This window comes from Amia ocellicauda (genome assembly GCF_036373705.1).
Source record: "Amia ocellicauda isolate fAmiCal2 chromosome 11 unlocalized genomic scaffold, fAmiCal2.hap1 SUPER_11_unloc_1, whole genome shotgun sequence".
Taxonomy (NCBI): Eukaryota; Metazoa; Chordata; class Actinopteri; order Amiiformes; family Amiidae; genus Amia; species Amia ocellicauda.
Window position 1 is genome coordinate 51,015 of NW_027102659.1, and position 21,319 is coordinate 72,333.

The 21,319-nt window shown below is 43.7% G+C and overlaps 2 non-coding genes across 2 annotated transcripts; both read left to right on the forward strand.

The window, feature by feature from the left end:
* Positions 1–14,457: 14,457 nt before the first annotated feature.
* trnav-aac (transfer RNA valine (anticodon AAC)) lies at positions 14,458–14,530 on the forward strand. Its single transcript has one exon. It is a non-coding gene; the product is annotated as a tRNA-Val (tRNA).
* A 3,096-nt stretch (positions 14,531–17,626) lies between these two features.
* trnav-cac (transfer RNA valine (anticodon CAC)) lies at positions 17,627–17,699 on the forward strand. The gene has a single exon. It is a non-coding gene; the product is annotated as a tRNA-Val (tRNA).
* Positions 17,700–21,319: the final 3,620 nt, after the last annotated feature.

Genomic DNA, 21,319 nt, shown 5'->3' on the forward strand with positions numbered 1-21,319 from the left:
TGTGCATGTATTGTAAATAAGGCTATAACATCTGTTTTAAGTTCTGTAAAATTATTTTTCAGCCAGTCAACAGGAGTTAATTCCCAACGCTGAGGAGATCATCTGGAACAACGACGGTAAGATTTTTGTGTTTGCGCTCATGGGTTCTTATGCATGGGTGTGTGTGGTTTTGAAGCGGCTCATTAGAGTTATGAAAACGTTTTAATATATATTAATGCCGGTCTCTTTAATTACACAGAAACTATCGAAAGGCCTGTGATTAATGTCTCCGAGGATCGACCAAGAGAAGTGGTTGTCCCTAGACAGGCTGTCTGCCGACCGGGTAAGAACTAAACCCCTGTTTGTTTGTATAACGTTTCTGTAAGATGTTTGAGTCCAGTTTTGTTAATTTAAAAAAATTATCCTGTCTAACAGTATTAAGAAACGTGGTTCGAGACAACGAAAGGCCTTCCACATCGAGGGCTTGTTTCGTTTTACCTTCGAGAACCGTAACCTTTCAAGAATCTGAAAGGCCGTCAGCCCCGGTATCTGATAGCTGTGAGTATATATCTGCAGCCTGTAAGAGGTTAAAGCTTTTTATAAAGCGGTGTGGTTAAAGGTTAAACATGTCTCTTACCTTCACAGCGGTGCAAAAAGCTAAACCAGCCGAAAAACATAAGAAACGATTATTCTGTGGAGGTAAGTAAGATCTTTCAAACTTTAATGTTTTTAAAAGGGCTTTGTTTGCCCGTTGAGGGCTAATATTTAAGCGATGGGTGACCGTTTCCTGTAGGGCGGGGGGTTCTGGGAAAGATCTTTAGAAGTCCGGACAGGTCTAGGCTTGTTTCTGGGGAACGTGTTTAGAAATGACCGATTGCCGTACCGTCTGGTTAGGAAGTAAAGCCGTCCGAAAGGGTTTAGTAAGTTGTTTGGCTTATCTCCCGCTATTATACTTCTGTTTTAAAGTGGTTGTAGGAAAAGGCTTGAAGGTGTTCATTGTATTTAATATTTAAACAGATCGTGAAAACGTTTGTGAAACAGGAAGTCCCGGGATCAGGAAGCGTTTACACTTGGAAGGTTCGTTTAAAAATGAAATGTTGTTGTGTGTGTGTGTGTTTTATTAACAATATTACAGTTTTTAAAGAAACATTTAAGAAACAGTTTATTTACAGCGGCTTCTCTGTTTTACATTTATTATCAAGTCCTAATAAATATATTGTCTGTAAATAATAAGGCGTTGTAGTGAATGTCTAAGGCTATTTTCAAAGGTTTAAAAAAGCTAAAGGTTTTGAATGTCCTGGACATGTTGTTTTAAGTTTGATTTCTGTCGCCGTTTAAAGATGTAAATGTAATGTATATTTTTATTCTTCCCAAGACTCTTGGGATAGTCATTCTGTGGATGAGCTATTGAGGACAATTACCCCGTCTAAGTGGGATCAAACATCTTTCCCGGTGAGATCACCGAGAGGATCCCCCACGGTGGTCTTGGAGACCCCCCAACATCTACTCAGGCCACAGCCTTCTGGGGGTAATTCTACACCCCAGATTCAGCCCGCCGCATTGTCGGGCGGAACAAATACAGGCATCCAACAACCTCAGGGGTCGCCGTCAGTCAGGGCTGACACACCACCCAACGACGGCCTGGTTTCAACATCGTCCCCCCAGACCCGTTTCTTGGCTACAGAAACGCGGAACAGTACCCCGCGCTTGGCCAGGGTGTCACCGCAAAGGCCTTCTTGGTCTCCGTCCATGAGTATACACTCGCTCCTTACCTCCTTCGACCGAGATTTACCGGAGCGACCATCCTTTGAAGCTGAGCCAGGCCACCAGCCCCCGGAGCTTCTTCCTGAAGGTCGGCATGAGTTGCTACATACTTTGTTACAAAATCAAAGACTTGTGTTAGTGGGGCAAAACCTGCTGATAGAGAGCCAAAACACCCTTATTAATACCCTTACTAACGAATTGTACCGTATTTAATGTTTTAATAGACACAAAACGCCTTACTATTGTGTGTTGTTGGAAAAATAAAAAATAAATTAAAAAATGTCCTGACTTGGTAAAAGAACTCACAAACTAAAGGATTATGAACAAGCTAGGGCCCCAAAAAGACCTTCCCGAGAGAACATCCCCGGCCCTGTTGTGAACTCCTCTGATGTCCCAATGAACCTGGAACTATTACAAATGATAAATGATTTAAATAACCCCCAATTACCACCGATAGAATGTGAATTAACAGACTTACCGGTGAACCCCGACCTGTTACAGATGGTCAATGATCTAAATAACCACCTCCCACCGGTAGCGCTTATAGAGGTTCACCCCCTAGTTCACCCCGATTTGTTTGAAATGGTGGAGGCTTTGGAGGAGCTACCCCGACCAAATTCTGCCCCTATTATAAATGATTTGAGACAATTAGAACACAGGATGGCGGCAGAAGCAGCCATCACTATAGAGGAGGGTCTTGACATTAACCGGTTGGATATCTTTGAAGGACTTTTACAGGCTTTAAATGAGCCTCCTCAAAAAGGGGGTTTTGTAGATGTCAGCAGTGGGGGTGTTCGGAATTTGGAGGGTTCTGGGACTGATAAGGCTGTGGAGGACATGCTCTGTGAGAATGTAGGGGGTGAAGGCTTTGTTCAAAATGATGATGTGTCCAAGAGTACCAGTGATCCCGTGATTATAGATAGACCGGCCTATAACAATTTTGAAATGATTCAGCGTTTTAATTTTGCAGAACTTTTAAATTGTGACAATTATGCAGAAATATTTGTCAACATATACGAGGCCTTGCAGAAAATGCTTGAACAGGTTGCTGAAAGGGTCAGACCTCGAGATGTTGTACAGTTAGAACTCAGAGGGGATGATTTGTTTAGCAACCTATCTGTAATGCTGAGTGGAGATAATTTAGACGTCTGGCTAAAATCGAAGCATTATTGCAAAGTAACGCAGCCATCATAGCTGATGAAAGTCTGTCTCTGGTAATGAATGTGGTTCGTAACCCTGAGGGTGGGGTGCTTAGAAGTCTGTCGAAATGCTTGAAGAACGACATAATTAGGACCAAGCTCAGGCAATTAGTGGTGAGTTCCAGTGGGGACAATAAGCTCTGTTTTGCTTACAGTTTAATAAAATTACTCACCCCCGACATGCCTGAACCCCAAGCTCTGCAAGAGGCTTTAATGCTTCATCAGAGGGCCGGCTTAAACTCTCAACAGATGGTTGCCTTTTCAGACATCACCAAGTTTGAGGAGTTGTTGTCTTTAAAAATTGTTGTGTGGTACCATTGTGAGGTAAAGGAAGTATTTGTGAAATTTCAGACACATGCTGAAACCCATACACAGACACTGTTTCTCTTCCTAAGTGATAGTCATTACTTTGGAATAAAGAGTTTGACGGCTTTTTTGGGTTGTTCGTATGTTTGTCATTGTTGTTATAAGGCCTTCAATGATAAGCTTAAGCACCGCTGTGACGGTTACTGTAACGTCTGATTCAATCCCCAATGTTGTAAGGGTTTGGCCCCTACCATCCGATGAAAAGATTGCTTAAGGATTTGTCTCTCTGCGTTCTGTTTTTCCGAGCATAAGGTACAGAGGGCCGCTGCTGAGGGGGTTAAAAAACTGAGTTATTGTGATCAAACTAAATATTGCCCGCAGTGTTGCCTCCAGTACCGTTTTCATGAGGTTAAACCACACAAATGTCTGGAGCCGAGATGCAGGATCTGTAATGCTGATTTAACCCCGGGGTCCGAACACCAGTGCTTTATTCAGCCGGTTAAAAAGGAGCCGCCGCACAACCGGTATGTCTTTTTTGCTTTTGAATGCCGGCAAGAAAACGGGGTCCACGTTGCTAATTATATACACTGTATTGACATGTTGGATCGTGAGTGGTCAGCTAGCGGTGAGAGTTGTGTCAGGGAAATCATTACGCGGTATCGCGGTCCAAAATACCTCAATTACACATTTATTGCCCACAATGCTAAGGGTTATGATTCTTACATTTTGATGAAGTATCTGGTGGAAAATGGGGTGACCCCAAAAATAATAGCTCAGGGTAGCAAGATCATGTGTTTCACCGACGAAGCTTTCAACTAACGTTACATAGACTCGTTAAATTTCCTCCCCATGAAATTGAGCGCTTTGCCTAAGGCTCTGGGTTTTGAGGCTCAGAAGAAAGGTTGGTTCTGCCATTTTTTTAATACTAAGGACACTCAAAATTATCGAGGGTCCTACCCGCCCGCCTCTTATTATGGGGTTGATACTATGATGTCTCATGAGAGGGAGGAATTCTTTAAATGGTACAATACGGTTAAGGGAGGTGTTTTTGATTTCCGAGAAGAGATGGCCGCTTATTGTAAAAATGATGTGGTGATCCTTAAAGAAGCCTGTGTGCGTTTCTGCGCCGAGGTTATCAACACATCGGGTCTCGACCCTTTGCAAAGTGTGACCATAGCGTCTCTCTGCATGAAAATGTATCGGTCCAATTTCTTGCAGAAAAACACTATAGCGGTCACCACTTCTGACAACTATCGTGCTAGACAAAAGAACTTTTCGACTGTCTCCATACAGTGGCTGGAATACCTGAGTGCCCGGGATAACATCTTCATCAGACATGCTTTAAATCAAGGGGAAGTCAAAATGGGGCCTTACTACTTAGACGGTTTTAGCAACGTGTCCGGGCGGCGTACCGCTTATGAGTTTGCTGGTTGTATTTACCATGGCTGTCCTCAGTGCTTCGACCCAAACACCTTTAACCCCGTAACACAAAAACTCTGCGGTGATATGTACTATGATTTCCAGGAACGAATTGAAACTTTAAAAAACACCTATGGTTTGAACGTGCTGGTGATTTGGGAACACGAGTGGACGACCCTGAAGCAACAGGATGCGGGGGTACAACGGTTTATGGAAACCTTGGACTTTCCTGAACGTCTAGAGCCCCGGGATGCGTTATTTGGGGGTCGTACCAACGCCCTCTGTTTACATTATGAGGTAAAGGAGGGTGAGAGAGTAGATTACTATGATTTCACCAGTCTGTACCCTTATGTCAACAAGACCAAAATGTACCCGGTGGGGCGTCCAACCATTGTTTATCGTGACTTTCTCGAAATCGGACATTACTTTGGTTTGATCAAAGTCACCATGTACCCTCCTCGCGAGCTGTTCTTACCCGTGTTGCCTTACAGGTGTTCGGGAAAATTGATGTTCCCTCTGTGTAGAACGTGTGTGGAAACTGAAAATCAAACTACCTCTTGTCTGCACAGTGATGAAGAGAGAGCGCTGACGGGTGTCTGGTGTAGCATTGAGCTTGACAAGGCGGTGGAGAAAGGTTACAGAGTCGGTAAGGTGTATGAGGTTTGGCATTTTTCTGAAAAACCTGATACTCTTTTTGCTGATTACATTATGACCCATCTGAAAGGGAAACAGGAGGCATCGGGCTATCCCTCATGGTGTGTTGACTCCGCGGCCAAAGAGCGATACGTTCAGCAATATTTTGAAAAGGAAGGGATCCGTCTAGAGCCGGGGAACATAACTGTAAACCCCGCCAAGAGACAAATGTCCAAACTGATTTTAAACAGTCTGTGGGGTAAGTTTGGGGAAAGAAATTACCGTCTAAACACAACCTTGATTAAAACCCCTGAACAGTTTATAGAATTTATGTTTTCCAAACAACATGCAGTATCACACTTTCAATTCTTAAATGACCACGTGGCACAGGTCCAGTGGAGGGCCCCTAAAGATTTCCCCACCAAACAGGGGAACGTTAATGTTTTCATAGCGGTTTTTACCACGGCTTACGCCCGGCTTGAACTGTACAACTTAATGGATCAGTTGCAGGAACGCACGCTCTATCATGATACTGACTCTGTAATCTTTGTCACCAGGCCAGGGGATTGGGTCCCTCCCCTCGGGGACTACCTTGGGGAGTTAACGAGCGAACTAGATCCTCAGGACCACATAGTGGAGTTTGTTTCAGGGGGTCCTAAGACTTACGCATACAGAACGGCTGCGGGTAAGACCTGTATGAAAGTTAAGGGTTTCACTCTGAAACATTGTAACAACAAGCTCATTAACATCAAGTCTCTGACGACCCTGGTAGAAAGTTTTGTAACCGAGAAAGACGCGCCTCCTCGTGAGATTATTACAGCCGGAAATCAGATCTATCGCAATAAAAAGGGGTACACGTTGGAAAATAGATCACTAAACAAACGGTTCAGGGTGGTGTACAATAAAAGAGTCTTGAAGACTGATTATACCACTCTGCCTTATGGATATTAGCGGTGGTTTTGATAACAGACTTCAACACCCTTTCTCCTGTATTATAGCCGGTCCCTCCAATTCGGGGAAGAGCTATCTTATAAAGAACATCATAGAAGATGTGGACGCAACCGTGTCCCAAGCTCTTGACAACATAGTGTGGCGTTACTCTTGCTGGCAACCTCTCTACGATGATTTGGCTTCGAAAAAAAATAATCTGAAATTTGTGCAAGGTCTCCCCGCCTCGTTGTGTGACGATGACTTGTTCCCGCCCGGTCAAACTAATCTAGTGATCCTTGATGACCTGATGGAGCAGGCCGGTGACAACAGTGAAGTGGAAAAAGCTTTCACAAAGTACACTCATCATAGGAATTTAAGTATTATTTATTTAGTTCAAAATCTATTTTTTCAAGGTAAAAAAAGCCGCACTATTAATTTAAATGCCAATTATATAATTCTTTTTAAATACCCCAGAGATAAACTACAGGTCACCGTCTTGGCTCGTCAAATGTACCCTAACCAGACCAAGTTCTTTTTGGAGGCATTTGAGGATGCCACCAAAAAACCCTACGGGTACTTGATTGCGGACTTAAAAGCACAAACCCCAGAAGACTTTCGCCTCAGAACAGGTTTGTGCCCGCCCGATTGGCCGGCAGTGTATGTGCTAAAGAAAAGGAAATAAATAAGAATGTCTGTTCGGATTAAAAGAAATCTGCCGCTTTTGCAAATGTTATTTGAGGGGAGCCCGCGCCATAGGAAAGCTGTGCTGGCAGGGGCCCCCTCGGATTTGATCGAGACCCTGTGTGAAATAGCTTTTAACATCTTACGCGGTAATATACCCCTAACCCCTTCTCAACATTCTAAACTCAAAAAACAAAAAGCGGTTATCAAGATCATCGCTAATAAGAAGTATTCTATTAAAAGAAAAAGAAAGAAGATTAATCAAACCGGGGGTTTTATAGGACCGCTGTTGAGCATAGCCGTGCCTTTCCTAACCAGTCTTCTAGCTTCCAGAGTGGGTTAATAATGGAATATGCTCAGAAAATTTTTTTGATCCCTCAGGAGCAGCTTGAGAAACTGAGAAAAAATGTTGTCGGGCCAGAGCCCATTAGACAAACGGCCGAAAACAACCTGGACTCTGAAATGAAAGCTATACAGGCCAGGGCCGATTTAAATCAGTATTCCAAAGCCCAGTTGTATACCAACACGTTACAGCGCTACCTCCGTCTGGTTAGACAGGGTGAAAAAGATCAAAACATTTTAACTTTAACCATGGCCTCTCAAGAAAATGGTTCTGGGGCTGATGCGGGGGGAACGGTTGATAAAGATGTTGCGGTGACCGAACCTGTAGAGAGTTCAGAGGGAGATGTTGTAACGGATGTTTTGAGAAACATGCCGGCCAGAAGCAAAAGACATGCAGAATATATCCTGCACAAAATGGTTCAGAAACCGTGGGTAACGGCTTGGAATGAACAGGGTGAATTTGTTTTTAAAGGACAACTGATCAAAGGTTCACACATGTTTGATTTGTTGAAGAGTGTCACTAGCACTAATAAGGTACCCGATAGTCGCCGACCTGTAGGCTGGAATGCTTTCCTACAGGCGATGGCCTGTCTGAACATGCCCCAATCCACAGTTCCTAACCAGGAAACGCGACAAAAAATCCGTCTGTGTAAAGAGGTGGAGCCTGATCTGACTCCGATATCTCATTACTCTGACCGTGCTGAGCGACCATCCTCAGGATCTATCCATCGTTGGGAAGCTTATTAATCTCATGTTTTTATTTGTCTCCCCTGTAAATAATGACCCGACAAACAATTTTTTATTTTATTTTTTTTATTTTCAAATGTTGTACATTTATTTATAACATAACCCCTGCTTTGTATAAGAATTGTGTTGAATAAAAACAAAACTAATGATTAAAAGGCTGTTTTCATTATTTTTTCACCTTAACACGCATGACATCTATTAAAATCCTCACAAGAACACCCCATCTGTATACATGTCTGGCTAGGGTCGTAAGTCATTGTGTTATAAGGGGGGGTCCACAGTGTCCTGACAAACTCTGCCACTTTTTTATCATTTTGGCCTAAATCCTCACTGTACAAGGCCATAATATCGGGGTATGACCTTCCTTTAGATCTATTATATAAGAAAAACACACAGTGTTGACCACAAGTGAAGGTCTGAAGACTTTGTACTTGACGACAGCTGTAAATGGTTTCTTGACAGTTGTTGAGCAGAAAGTTATTGATCTTCCGAGGGAAAGGTCTGAAATCTGGGGGGTTTCCATAGGAATCAAAAAATTCACCACGTTGGTCCTCCCTTAGATAAATAACCAGCCAATGTTCTCCGGGCATATTTTTAGGGTGTGTGTTGATTATGTACATTGCAGGTAAATTCTTGATCTTAAATTTAGGCAGCTGATCGCAGGCGTAGACTCCTTGAAACAGTTTCCGTGAGCCGGCCAGGGCATTCATGATGTGGTTGAGATCTCTGGTGTTCATTTTAATAATAATCATACAGAACGTTTCTCCTCTGATGCACCTCAATAATGTTGTCAAACACAGCATACACGACCATATTTACAGTGCGTGGTAGAGGCTGCTTGAAACGCATCTCCAAACGCATATTGCCCGTCTTCATCAGTGAAAAATGTTGTCCACACTCTTCGTCAGGGGCCAGGTTGAAACCGTACAGGGTGTAACCGCTGCAGTATTCCCGGCGATCGATCAGCAGAGTTTGATCCTTGAGATGGCGACCCTTAGCCAGTACTAGACTGTAATATTCACGAACCGCATTGCCGTTTTCAAAGTCAGGTTGAAAAGGTCTGGATGGAACCTGCACACCATCGACGTACAATACTATAAATTCCACGTTATAATGTTTAAAGTTAAAGGGGTTCTTGTTGTAAACCCCGGTAAATGCATCATTATCCACAAGACCTATAATAACCTGTTTTGGGAGCTGTCCTAGAAACAGATTTTCCTGGTTCATCACCCGTGTCCCTGCGGGGATACTGTGGACTTTCATATAGACTCTTTCGATCGGGTACTCGGCGTTTGCCGTCATTAACGCCTGCGCGTGTCCTAGTTTAACCGCCGGGGAGACGGACACTTTTTTCACAAACAGCGAGGCCGATAATATGGTCAGTTTATATTTTTCCGTATCAGGGGTCATCAGACAAAAAGCACTTTTACTACGGATCATTTTAATTTTTATGTCTACCCCGTTGAGCATGAGTTTTTCTTGGAAAAATATGTCTGCATGGATATGCCCCATTAGCTCAAAGGTCCTCCCTTCTGTTGAAGAGGCAGTTCTTTTTTGCAAACCCTTATTGAGTCCCTCTGGATCCTTGTCGTCCATAGCTTCCGAGATGTCTTTGAAGAAAAGGCCGGGGCTGAACTGTTTGCTTAGGGTCTCCTCACTATAATTAAGTTTACACTCCATCATGGCTCTATAGGGGTAAGTATTGCTGCTTTGACTAATGAGCCGATCTCTTAGGGTCACATCCACCTGTGAAAACATGGTGGCCACCGGGTAATTGATGACCCCAGCGATGGCCGTCTTCTCGATTGCATCGCCATCCTAATCAGTCACTTTACAGTTCATTAAAATAAATGTGTTATTCAAATCAGTATAATCCTCGCCATTGCCAGCTATAAAAAACTCCAGAGGGGCCGTGTTTGAAATTGCAGATAGAGGGGGAATCTCTACATATATGATCTTATCTATACTCGTTTGAGTGTATGGAACTGTAAACAGATCCAGTTCTGATTTGACGCATACTTCCGATAGACTGTGGAAAAAAGACATGTTTAAAAGATGTATCCTGAGGCTCTATTTTTCTTTCTTTGAGACTTTCTTTTTGCAGGTTTTTTCTTGTGCTGCTTCCTTCTCCGAGTGTTTCCACGATATGTTGGAGAATGAGAGATTCTTCGTTTTTTGTTAGCCACGGATCTTCGTCGCCCTGGTGGACACATGCTGTTTCTTCTTTTACCCCCCCTCCTCGCCATTACCATGAGACCCGAACCCTCCTGATGCTCATGGCTAGCTGCCCGGTTCATAACATTGGTGAACACGTCACTAACAATATTTTTAGCCGCTGATTTCAAGTGGGGTCTGGCTATAGCAAAGCCTCTCTTAAGCAGGGGTACGGCCATTCTAAAGAGACCACGAAAGAGTCCTCCTAGACCGGCGCCATACATTGTGGGGGCTCCTACAAAACCGGGCAAGCCGTTCCATCTTGCATCTTGTAATAATCCACATAGGCGCTAGGATCTACATAACCCCTCGAGGTAGCCATTTTAATAATGTACACACTGTTTCAGGGGTCGAAAATGTAGTTTGACATTAACTTTACCGAAGCGGAAGGGTACGTTGATATTCTGATCCGATTTTACTTCGATCGTGATGTTGTCAAAGTGGGTCATTGAGACTGGTACGTAGTGTGGTTTGTCATAAGTAATTGTGACCATGTCATTGCTTTTACCTTTAATAAGTACATTTCTCAAAAGGGGGACATAACTATCCCAGACCCTCTGGTGGGTTATGATATCCGTATACACATAAAGAGTGTAAAAGCAGCCACACCACTTCTGAGAACCTGCTCTCTGTGTCAGAATAGAACCCTAATATACGCCCCAGTTGGCCGCTGGTTTGAATGCTAATACCTGGTTTTGACACCTTGTACACTCTGTTTTTAATAGGGTTGTAATATAGCTTGATGTTGGGGGTGCCTTCTGAGAACTGTTTATGCATCTCATCTAATATTTTATCCACATTGTCATAATAACCTCCTTGTATCGTGAATGTCCATTGACTCTTTTTAACATCATCAAAAATGGCGAAAGTGGCATCCTTATCTTGTAAAACAGCCCAAGTGTAAGGATACTGTATTTCCGCCAACCCCACTTCCCACGACCCCCTTAGATCTATAGATTTTCCAAATTCCAAATATTTCATTTTTAGGGTATATATCGAGAGAGGCGTTACTGGGTAGAGTCACGTAGAAGCCTCCTGATTCGATCTTGAGTATCGAAAGTAATGCCCCCAACACACCCGCGGGCATGTTGTTATAAGGATTGAATATCGCAAACCTGTTGTTCCGGGACCCAACTATTGAACTTTTCAGGCCATCCAAGCCATTTCATCAACACATATTTTTTCCGGTTCTGGGTTTTTTCAGCTAATATCTTTTCAACTCTGTATACACTGTCTTTACCCACAATAATTTTTTGTAACTCGGCTTCGTAAAACGTTCCTTCTATATTCTCCCCGTCATAGTCTTTTAACCGGTACACGGGGGGGTCTCTAGCCAACTGTTTGGTAACTGTAAAAGTACTCCTTAGCTTTGAAACGCGAACCACATCACAGATGTTGAACTTATAAGTAGTTTTTCCCTTCTTAATAAATGGTCCGTATAATTTTTTATAGACCTTAAAAGAATTACTTTGATCCACATCTATAGGCTTCATTTTAATACTGGTGTGATACCCTTGGTTGTAAGTATCGATAAAATCCTGAACTTTATCAAAATACTTGAACGTGTTGACCGCTGTAAAATATCTCCACATTTTGGTCTTTATGGTGCGGTTAAACCTCTCCACTACCGATGCCTTAAGCTCATTACCGGTGGTGAAATGATGTATTTTGTGTCTCTTCAGTAGATTCTGAAATTCTCTGTTGAGAAACTCTTTTCCTTTATCAGTCTGCAGTTTTTTAGGACATCGACCCTGGGACAATATATCCTCAAAGGCCCTTGTCACCGCCCGACCTGTTGTATTATGTAGAATGCGAGCCCAGGCATATTTTGATAACACATCGATACACATCAACATCAATTTGTGACCATTGTTATGTTTTGATAAATTTGACATATCGACTAGATCCATTTGCCATTGTGAGTCTATGTCAGTTGCATATACGCGGTTTCTTTTAAAGTTAATCCTGAGAGGTTTATGTAAGGTATAGGCGTCTTGTTCCCGTAACCATTCTGAAACAACCACATCATTAACCTTCACTCCGGCCTCAGCGAGTCCTCTTTGAAAACCCTTCTTACCCGCCAAACCCCCAATCTTGGCTGGGTTGTAGTATAGTTCCTGCATTTGGGGAGCTTGCCGAGTCATTCTGTCAAATAACCACACAGACCCACACTATGCGCAAAGTTTTTATACAAGGTTTTTTATTCAACTTCAGGAGAGCAGATACCCCTTTTTAGACATTTGAGAAAAGTATAACATACACAACAATTTTTTCTACGGTCCAGACAAAAAGAAATCAGATGATTGGTTACTTGATCTATATCAACAAATATACCTGTTTCTTTATCTTGTAGGCACACACCTCAGTTACATATGTAAATAAAACAACAATATGACCTATTTTAAAAGTAAACAGAGGTGTATTAAACATGCTCAGTAAAAGGTCATACAGATGTTGATGAAATGGCCTAATATCATTCTTGGCCCCCTTGAGCGCTTCATCCCAGTGTTCGTACCCCCCGGTCTTTGTTACAGCAGCCATTAACTTTTCCAGGTTTGAAAGTTGATCCTCATCGATGGTTAAATCTGTAGAGAAAAGGCTCGCGTTGGCTACTTTTCTGTCAAGCACATGGTGTAATAGCGCTCTCAGGTTAGCTGCAGAGTGTTGATGACAGAACCAGTTGCAGAAGCAGTCCAGGGTCTGAGGTCTTGGAGAGTAACCGCAGTCAAAGGGTTCCAGAGTGTATACAAAATCTGGGGAATAGAACCAGGGGTGATCCCGGGTTTGAAGAGGCCTGTAGAGCCTGTCGACGTCCGCAGCTTTCAGGTAAGACATTCTCTTTAATTTTCAACCATGATTGAATTGTTGCGCCTTTTATCCTATCTCTTCACTACGTCACGACACACCGCCCTCTTAGAAGAGAGTAGCCCCTGAGCCGTCAGACCCCCCTCCAAAACCCCACACGTCGTCTGTTTTATCATCGTCGTCGTCATTCAAGGGGGATATATAATCCATAATCCAGCATATTCTCCTTCTAACCAAATCCAGTTGCGAACATTTGGTCAAGATGTCAAAACCATCATTTATACAGTTTATGACCTCTTTCAAGAACGGCCAGTCCACGGCGTCAAACATAATTTCAGTAACCTGTTTTTCTGGATCCTCCACACCCCCTTCAATAGGGTTTGTAATCAGGGTACTGCTAAACAAAACCTTACGATCTGTAGTTAGAGATAGACTCTTCACCACTCTACCGTAGTTCTGCAAGCTTTCCCATTCACACCTTTCAAAACCCTGAGTCGGAGACTCCATTTCGCATTCTCTTGGACCCTCTTGCAAGCCTTCTAGAGTCTTATCCACAAGCCCCAGATCTCTCCAGGCCATCACCTTCAACCAGTCCTCATAAGAGTATTCAATTACCGTCTCAAAAGGTTCCAACGTACCCTCCTTCTCTCCCAAAGCAAAAAGCTCCACTCCAACATAGCTGGGATCCCTTTTAAAGCGGTAACCCCGTCGAGCCCCCCAGAACAACACCCAGGAGCATTCAATCTTCAAATTGGTGAGTACAGGAACCCTTGCCCGGGATTGTTTCTTGCGGGGTTTCATGTTGATGTCGCTGGACATGTTGAAGAAGCGGGATGTTTCTGATGCTGAGAATTAAAGAGGTATTGCCTAAAAGCAGCGCGGGTTCTTAAATAGAGAGGAGAGTTTCGGGGCGTTGCCTTCAGAGGGGTGGGGGTATTTATGGGTGGCCTTGATGTTCAGGGTTTTATGGGTGTACACTTTCTGACGGATATGACGTAGGAATAATTAAGGAAATAACTCTACCTAAAATCACGCCCCCCAATTATGACGTAGGAATATTAATAAGCTTAGGGCATACGTCATAACAAAATAGGCTGCGCCCAAAAAACCCTACTATCTACTCTTATGTAGTTGAAGGCGCAGTATAGCTCTGATAGTCTGGTGGTGACGGAAGACCACCAGCCGTTTGAACAAGCCATTCAGCATCACCTTGTTGGGCTAAGTGCAGGCACTGTCAGAGCGCAGGGCGTCCTGCCTTTGAAAGAGTTTCCGAAGTGTCCTGATGTGCCCTTTAGCAATGCCAAACAGGTCTGTGAAAATGGCATCCTTTCGCGGCACTTCAGACGCCATCTCACAGTCTAGCCGACCTGAAATGCCTGAGCCCGTTTTACCAGCAGGCTTCAACGGTAACCGTTTGAAGCAAGACGTGGCGGTGTCAGTTTCCGTAGTGTAGCGGTTATCACGTTCGCCTAACACGCGAAAGGTCCCCGGTTCGAAACCGGGCGGAAACAGCCTGCTGTGGGCCGGCCCTTTTCGTCCTGTTTGCCCTCGTGGTTCCCCGGAGGCGGTGGGTAGCTTTTCTTCATTGGAGTGCCCGAAATCGGTGCTCTCAGAGCGTCCGTCCGTCGACAGGTTGAAATTGTAAATGCTGGTGTAGCCACTTTTAATTAAAATCTGATGATGATGATGATGATGATGTTGTTGTTGTTGTTCTTGTTGTCATCGTGATCGCCGTCATTATTATTGTTAAAGTAAAGCAGTAGTTAGATTTGTTGCTACCGTAAGGTGTAGAAGGCACAATAGCTCTGTGATTGTCTGATGGTGGCACAAGACGAGCAGCAGCTGTTTGAACAAGCCATTGAGCATCACCTTGTTGGGGTAAGTGTAAGTCTTGTCATAGCTCAGGGCATTCTTCCTTTAAAAGAGTTTCCAAAGTGTCCTGATGTGCCCTTGAGCAATGCAATATAGGTCAGTGAAAATAGAAACCTTTATCTCACAGGCAGGCCCACGGGAAACGCCTGTGCGCGTTTTACCAGCCTGCTTCGATGGGAGCCAATCGAAACCCCAGGACAGGTTGGTTTCTGTAGTGTAGTGGCTATCATGTTCGCCTCACACGCGAAAAGTCCCCGGTTCGAAACTTGGCAGAAACAACCCGCGGTGCACGCGTGCCAGTGCCGTGTTACCCGTCCTCATCTCTCTGCCCCATGGCCGGCCGTCGTTTTCTCTTCCTCGGAGTGGCAAGAAATCCTGACCTTGAGAACAAATGATCGCAGAAGGGTAGCTTTGCGAGGCGCTGGAACTGACACTTTTAAAATCGATACATGTCGTTGCTGTTGCAATACGACCGTAGCAGGATCGGTGACATTGCTGTTACTCTTATGTAGTTGAAGGCACAAAATAGCTCTGATAGTCTGGTGGTGACGGAAGACCACCAGCCGTTTGAACAAGCCATTCAGCATCACCTTGTTGGGCTAAGTGCAGGCACTGTCTGATCGCAGGGCGTCCTGCCTTTGAAAGAGTTTCCGAAGTATCCCGAAATCGGTGCACTCAGAGCGTCCGTCCGTCGACAGGTTGAAATTGTAAACGCTGGTGTAGCCACTTTTAATTAAAATCTGATGATGATGATGATGATGTTGTTGTTGTTGTTCTTGTTGTCATCGTGATCGCCGTCATTATTATTGTTAAAGTAAAGCAGTAGTTAGATTTGTTGCTACCGTAAGGTGTAGAAGGCACAATAGCTCTGTGATTGTCTGATGGTGGCACAAGACGAGCAGCAGCTGTTTGAACAAGCCATTGAGCATCACCTTGTTGGGGTAAGTGTAAGTCTTGTCATAGCTCAGGGCATTCTTCCTTTAAAAGAGTTTCCAAAGTGTCCTGATGTGCCCTTGAGCAATGCAATATAGGTCAGTGAAAATAGAAACCTTTATCTCACAGGCAGGCCCACGGGAAACGCCTGTGCGCGTTTTACCAGCCTGCTTCGATGGGAGCCAATCGAAACCCCAGGACAGGTTGGTTTCTGTAGTGTAGTGGCTATCATGTTCGCCTCACACGCGAAAAGTCCCCGGTTCGAAACTTGGCAGAAACAACCCGCGGTGCACGCGTGCCAGTGCCGTGTTACCCGTCCTCATCTCTCTGCCCCATGGCCGGCCGTCGTTTTCTCTTCCTCGGAGTGGCAAGAAATCCTGACCTTGAGAACAAATGATCGCAGAAGGGTAGCTTTGCGAGGCGCTGGAACTGACACTTTTAAAATCGATACATGTCGTTGCTGTTGCAATACGACCGTAGCAGGATCGGTGACATTGCTGTTACTCTTATGTAGTTGAAGGCACAAAATAGCTCTGATAGTCTGGTGGTGACGGAAGACCACCAGCCGTTTGAACAAGCCATTCAGCATCACCTTGTTGGGCTAAGTGCAGGCACTGTCTGATCGCAGGGCGTCCTGCCTTTGAAAGAGTTTCCGAAGTATCCCGAAATCGGTGCACTCAGAGCGTCCGTCCGTCGACAGGTTGAAATTGTAAACGCTGGTGTAGCCACTTTTAATTAAAATCTGATGATGATGATGATGATGTTGTTGTTGTTCTTGTTGATGTTGTTGTTGTTGTTGTTGTTCTTGTTGTCGTCGTAGTCGCCGTCATTATTAATGTTAAAGTAAAGCAGTAGTTAGATTTGTTGCTACCGTAAGGTGCAGAAGGCACAATAGCTCTGTGATTGTCTGATGGTGGCACAAGACGAGCAGCAGCTGTTTGAACAAGCCATTGAGCATCACCTTGTTGGGGTAAGTGTAAGTCTTGTCATTGCTCAGGGCGTTCTTCCTTTGAAAGAGTTTCCAAAGTGTCCTGATGTGCCCTTGAGCAATGCAAAATAGGTCAGTGAAAATAGAAACCTTTATCTCACAGGCTGGCCCACGGGAAACGCCTGTGTGCATTTTACCAGCCGGCTTCGATAGGAGTTATTCGAAACACCAGGACGGGTTGGTTTCCGTAGTGTAGTGGCTATCACGTTCGCCTAACGCACGAAAGGTCCCCGGTTTGAAACCGGGCGGAAAGAGCCTGCTGTGGGCCGGCCCTTTCCGTCCTGCTTGCCCTCGTGGTTCCCCGGAGGTGGTAGGTGGCTTTCCTTCATTGGAGTTCCCGAAATTGTTGGACTCAGAGCGTCCGTCCGTCGACAGGTTGAAATTGTAAACGCTGGTGTAGCCACTTTTAATTAAAATCTGATGATGATGTTATTGTTGTTGTTGTTGTTGTTGTTGTTCTTGTTTTTCTTTTTGTCGTCGTGGTCGCCGTCATTATTATTGTTAAAGTAAAGCTACCGTAAGGTGTAGAAGGCACAATAGCTCTGTGATTGTCTGATGGTGGCACAAGACGAGCAGCAGCTGTTTGAACAAGCCATTGAGCATCACCTTGTTGGGGTAAGTGTAAGTCTTGTCATAGCTCAGGGCGTTCTTCCTTTAAAAGAGTTTCCAAAGTGTCCTGATGTGCCCTTGAGCAATGCAAAATAGGTCAGTGAAAATAGAAACCTTTATCTCACAGGCTGGCCCACGGGAAACGCCTGTGCGCGTTTTACCAGCCGGCTTCGATGGGAGCCATTCGAAACACCAGGACAGGTCGGTTTCCGTAGTGTAGTGGCTATCACGTTCGCCTCACACGCGAAAGGTCCCTGGTTCGAAACCGGGCGGAAACAACCCGCGGTGCACGCGTGCTAGTGCCGTGTTATCTGTCCCTGTAACGCGGCCGGCCATCCCTCGGAGTGTCAAGAAATCCTGACCTTGAGAACAAACAATCACAGAAGGGTAGCTTTGCGAGGCGCTGGAACTGACAGTTTTAAAATCGATACATGTTGTTGCTGTTACAATACGACCGTAGCAGGATCGGCGACATTGCTGTTACTCTTATGAGTAGATAGTAGGGTTTTATGGGCGCGGCCTATTTTGTTATGACGTATGCCCTAAGCTTATTAATATTCCTACGTCATAATTGGGAGGCGTGATTTTAGGTAGAGTTATTTCCTTAATTATTCCTACGTCATATCCGTCAGAAAGTGTACACCCATAAAACCCTGAACAACAAGGCCGCCCATAACCTGTTGTTCTTGTTTTTCTTGTTGGTCAACTGTAGAGTGTGAATGGGTCGGCTCTTCCTGTAGTGTTTGGGGGTCTTTTTTAAATATACATGTAATGGTTTAGTAAATCTAAACCGTTATAAGATCAACAAGTTCTGTTGTCTGTAATGGTCCCAGGTCTTAACAATGCCAGTTTTGAATAGTGCGTTTATCATATTCACACTGTCTCTGTCTGTCTCTCTCTCTCTCTCGCCCAATCATTTTATAAGATCAACAAGTTCTGTTGTCTGTTATGATCCCAGGTCCTAACAATGCCTGTTTTGCATAGGGTACTTATGTTATCCACACTGTATCTGGCTCTGTCTCTCCCCTCAAATTTAATTAAAAATAAAATTAAAAAAGAGGGTGTGTGTGTGGGTGTTTGTGTGTATAGGTTAATTGTTTTTGTAAAAAAAAAAAAAAAAAGCTGTGGTTATATTTTATCTCTCACATAATGTGTTCAGTCGTTTTACTTAAATACATTCTAGGGTCTTAAAGCTCATAAGAGTTAGACTTAAGATAAGGATATGCTTTTAAGGTATTTTAGCAGTCTCAATCCCTGATGATAAGGAATCGTTTAAAAAATAAAAACAACTGATCACTCAATGCTAAATAGATCACAACACTCAAGGCTAAATCACTCACACCATGGGTGGCGGGGGTGGGCTCAGACAACAGTACGTATGGCATGTGGTATCAAAACATTCAGAATACTTTTAACCTATATAATTTATAAGCTTTGTAAAATAAACCCAAATATCTCTTTTGCGGGGATAAACGCTGTTCTGAGTAGTTTGTGACTTGTTTAATACCAAACAAAGCATCGCTATTAAAAAAAAAAAAAAAATCACTGTAAAAGCGCTAGTTATTTTAGATCTTTATAGTTAGTTTCTTGGCTCAGGTTGTTTTTTAGCGCTTATAAAGGCCTGCAATATTCTTAGTGGTTTGTTGACTATAGGTCTTGATGCACAAAGGCCAGACCAGAACAATGCCTTACAAGCAGATCCGGCATGTGGCCATCAGTATAAGTATGAAGGTCTGGTCTTCAGCTCGACAGACTCATACTGACCTTTCGATTTAAGACTAAAGATCAACAATGTCCGGAAACAACATCAGCGACTTCGATTTAAACGAGTTTTTAGGCAAGTCTTCAGATTCTTTTCATTGACTCAGAGCGTGTTGTGTGCATGTATTGTAAATAAGGCTATAACATCTGTTTTAAGTTTTGTAAAATTATTTTTCAGCCAGTCAACAGGAGTTAATTCCAAACGCTGAGGAGATCATCTGGAACAACGACGGTAAGATTTTTGTGTTTGCGCTCATGGGTTCTTATGTATGGGTGTGTGTGGTTTTGAAGCGGCTCATTAGAGTTATGAAAACGTTTTAATATATATTAATGCCGGTCTCTTTAATTACACAGAAACTATCGAAAGGCCTGTGATTAATGTCTCGACCAAGAGAAGTGGTTGTCCCTAGACAGGCTGTCTGCCGACCGGGTAAGAACTAAACCCCTGTTTGTTTGTATAACGTTTCTGTAAGATGTTTGAGTCCAGTTTTGTTAATTTTAAAAAAATTATCCTGTCTAACAGTATTAAGAAACGTGGTTCGAGACAACGAAAGGCCTTCCACATCGAGGGCTTGTTTCGTTTTACCTTCGAGAACCGTAACCTTTCAAGAATCTGAAAGGCCGTCAGCCCCGGTATCTGATAGCTGTGAGTATATGTCTGCAGCCTGTAAGAGGTTAAAGCTTTTTATAAAGCGGTGTGGTTAAAGGTTAAACATGTCTCTTACCTTCACAGCGGTGCAAAAAGCTAAACCAGCCGAAAAACATAAGAAACGATTATTCTGTGGAGGTAAGTAAGATCTTTCAAACTTTAATGTTTTTAAAAGGGCTTTGTTTGCCCGTTGAGGGCTAATATTTAAGCGATGGGTGACCGTTTCCTGTAGGGCGGGGGGTTCTGGGAAAGATCTTTAGAAGTCCGGACAGATCTAGGCTTGTTTCTGGGGAACGTGTTTAGAAATGACCGATTGCCGTACCGTCTGGTTAGGAAGTAAAGCCGTCCGAAAGGGTTTAGTAAGTTGTTTGGCTTATCTCCCGCTATTATACTTCTGTTTTAAAGTGGTTGTAGGAAAAGGCTTGAAGGTGTTCATTGTATTTAATATTTAAACAGATCGTGAAAACGTTTGTGAAACAGGAAGTCCCGGGATCAGGAAGCGTTTACACTTGGAAGGTTCGTTTAAAAATGAAATGTTGTTGTGTGTGTGTGTGTTTTATTAACAATATTACAGTTTTTAAAGAAACATTTAAGAAACAGTTTATTTACAGCGGCTTCTCTGTTTTACATTTATTATCAAGTCCTAATAAATATATTGTCTGTAAATAATAAGGCGTTGTAGTGAATGTCTAAGGCTATTTTCAAAGGTCTAAAAAAGCTAAAGGTTTTGAATGTGCTGGACATGTTGTTTTAAGTTTGATTTCTGTCTCCGTTTAAAGATGTAAATGTAATGTATATTTTTATTCTTCCCAAGACTCTTGGGATAGTCATTCTGTGGATGAGCTATTGAGGACAATTACCCCGTCTAAGTGGGATCAAACATCTTCCCCGGTGAGATCACCGAGAGGATCCCCCACGGTGGTCTTGGAGACCCCCCAACATCTACTCAGGCCACAGCCTTCTGGGGGTAATTCAACACCCCAGATTCAGCCCGCCGCATTGTCGGGCGGAACAAATACAGGCATCCAACAACCTCAGGGGTCGCCGTCAGTCAGGGCTGACACACCACCCAACGACGGCCTGGTTTCAACATCGTCCCCCCAGACCCGTTTCTTGGCTACAGAAACGCGGAACAGTACCCCGCGCTTGGCCAGGGTGTCACCGCAAACGCCTTCTTGGTCTCCGTCCATGAGTATACGCTCGCTCCCTGCCTCCTTCGACCGAGATTTACCGGAGCGACCATCCTTTGAAGCTGAGCCAGGCCACCAGCCCCCGGAGCTACTTCCTGAAGGTCGGCATGAGTTGCTACATACTTAGTTACAAAATCAAAGACTTGTGTTAGTGGGGCAAAACCTGGTGATAGAGAGCCAAAACACCCTTATTAATACCCTTACTAACGAATTGTACCGTATTTAATGTATTAATAGACACAAAACGCCTTACTATTGTGGGTTGTTGGAAAAATAAAAAATAAATTAAAAAATGTCC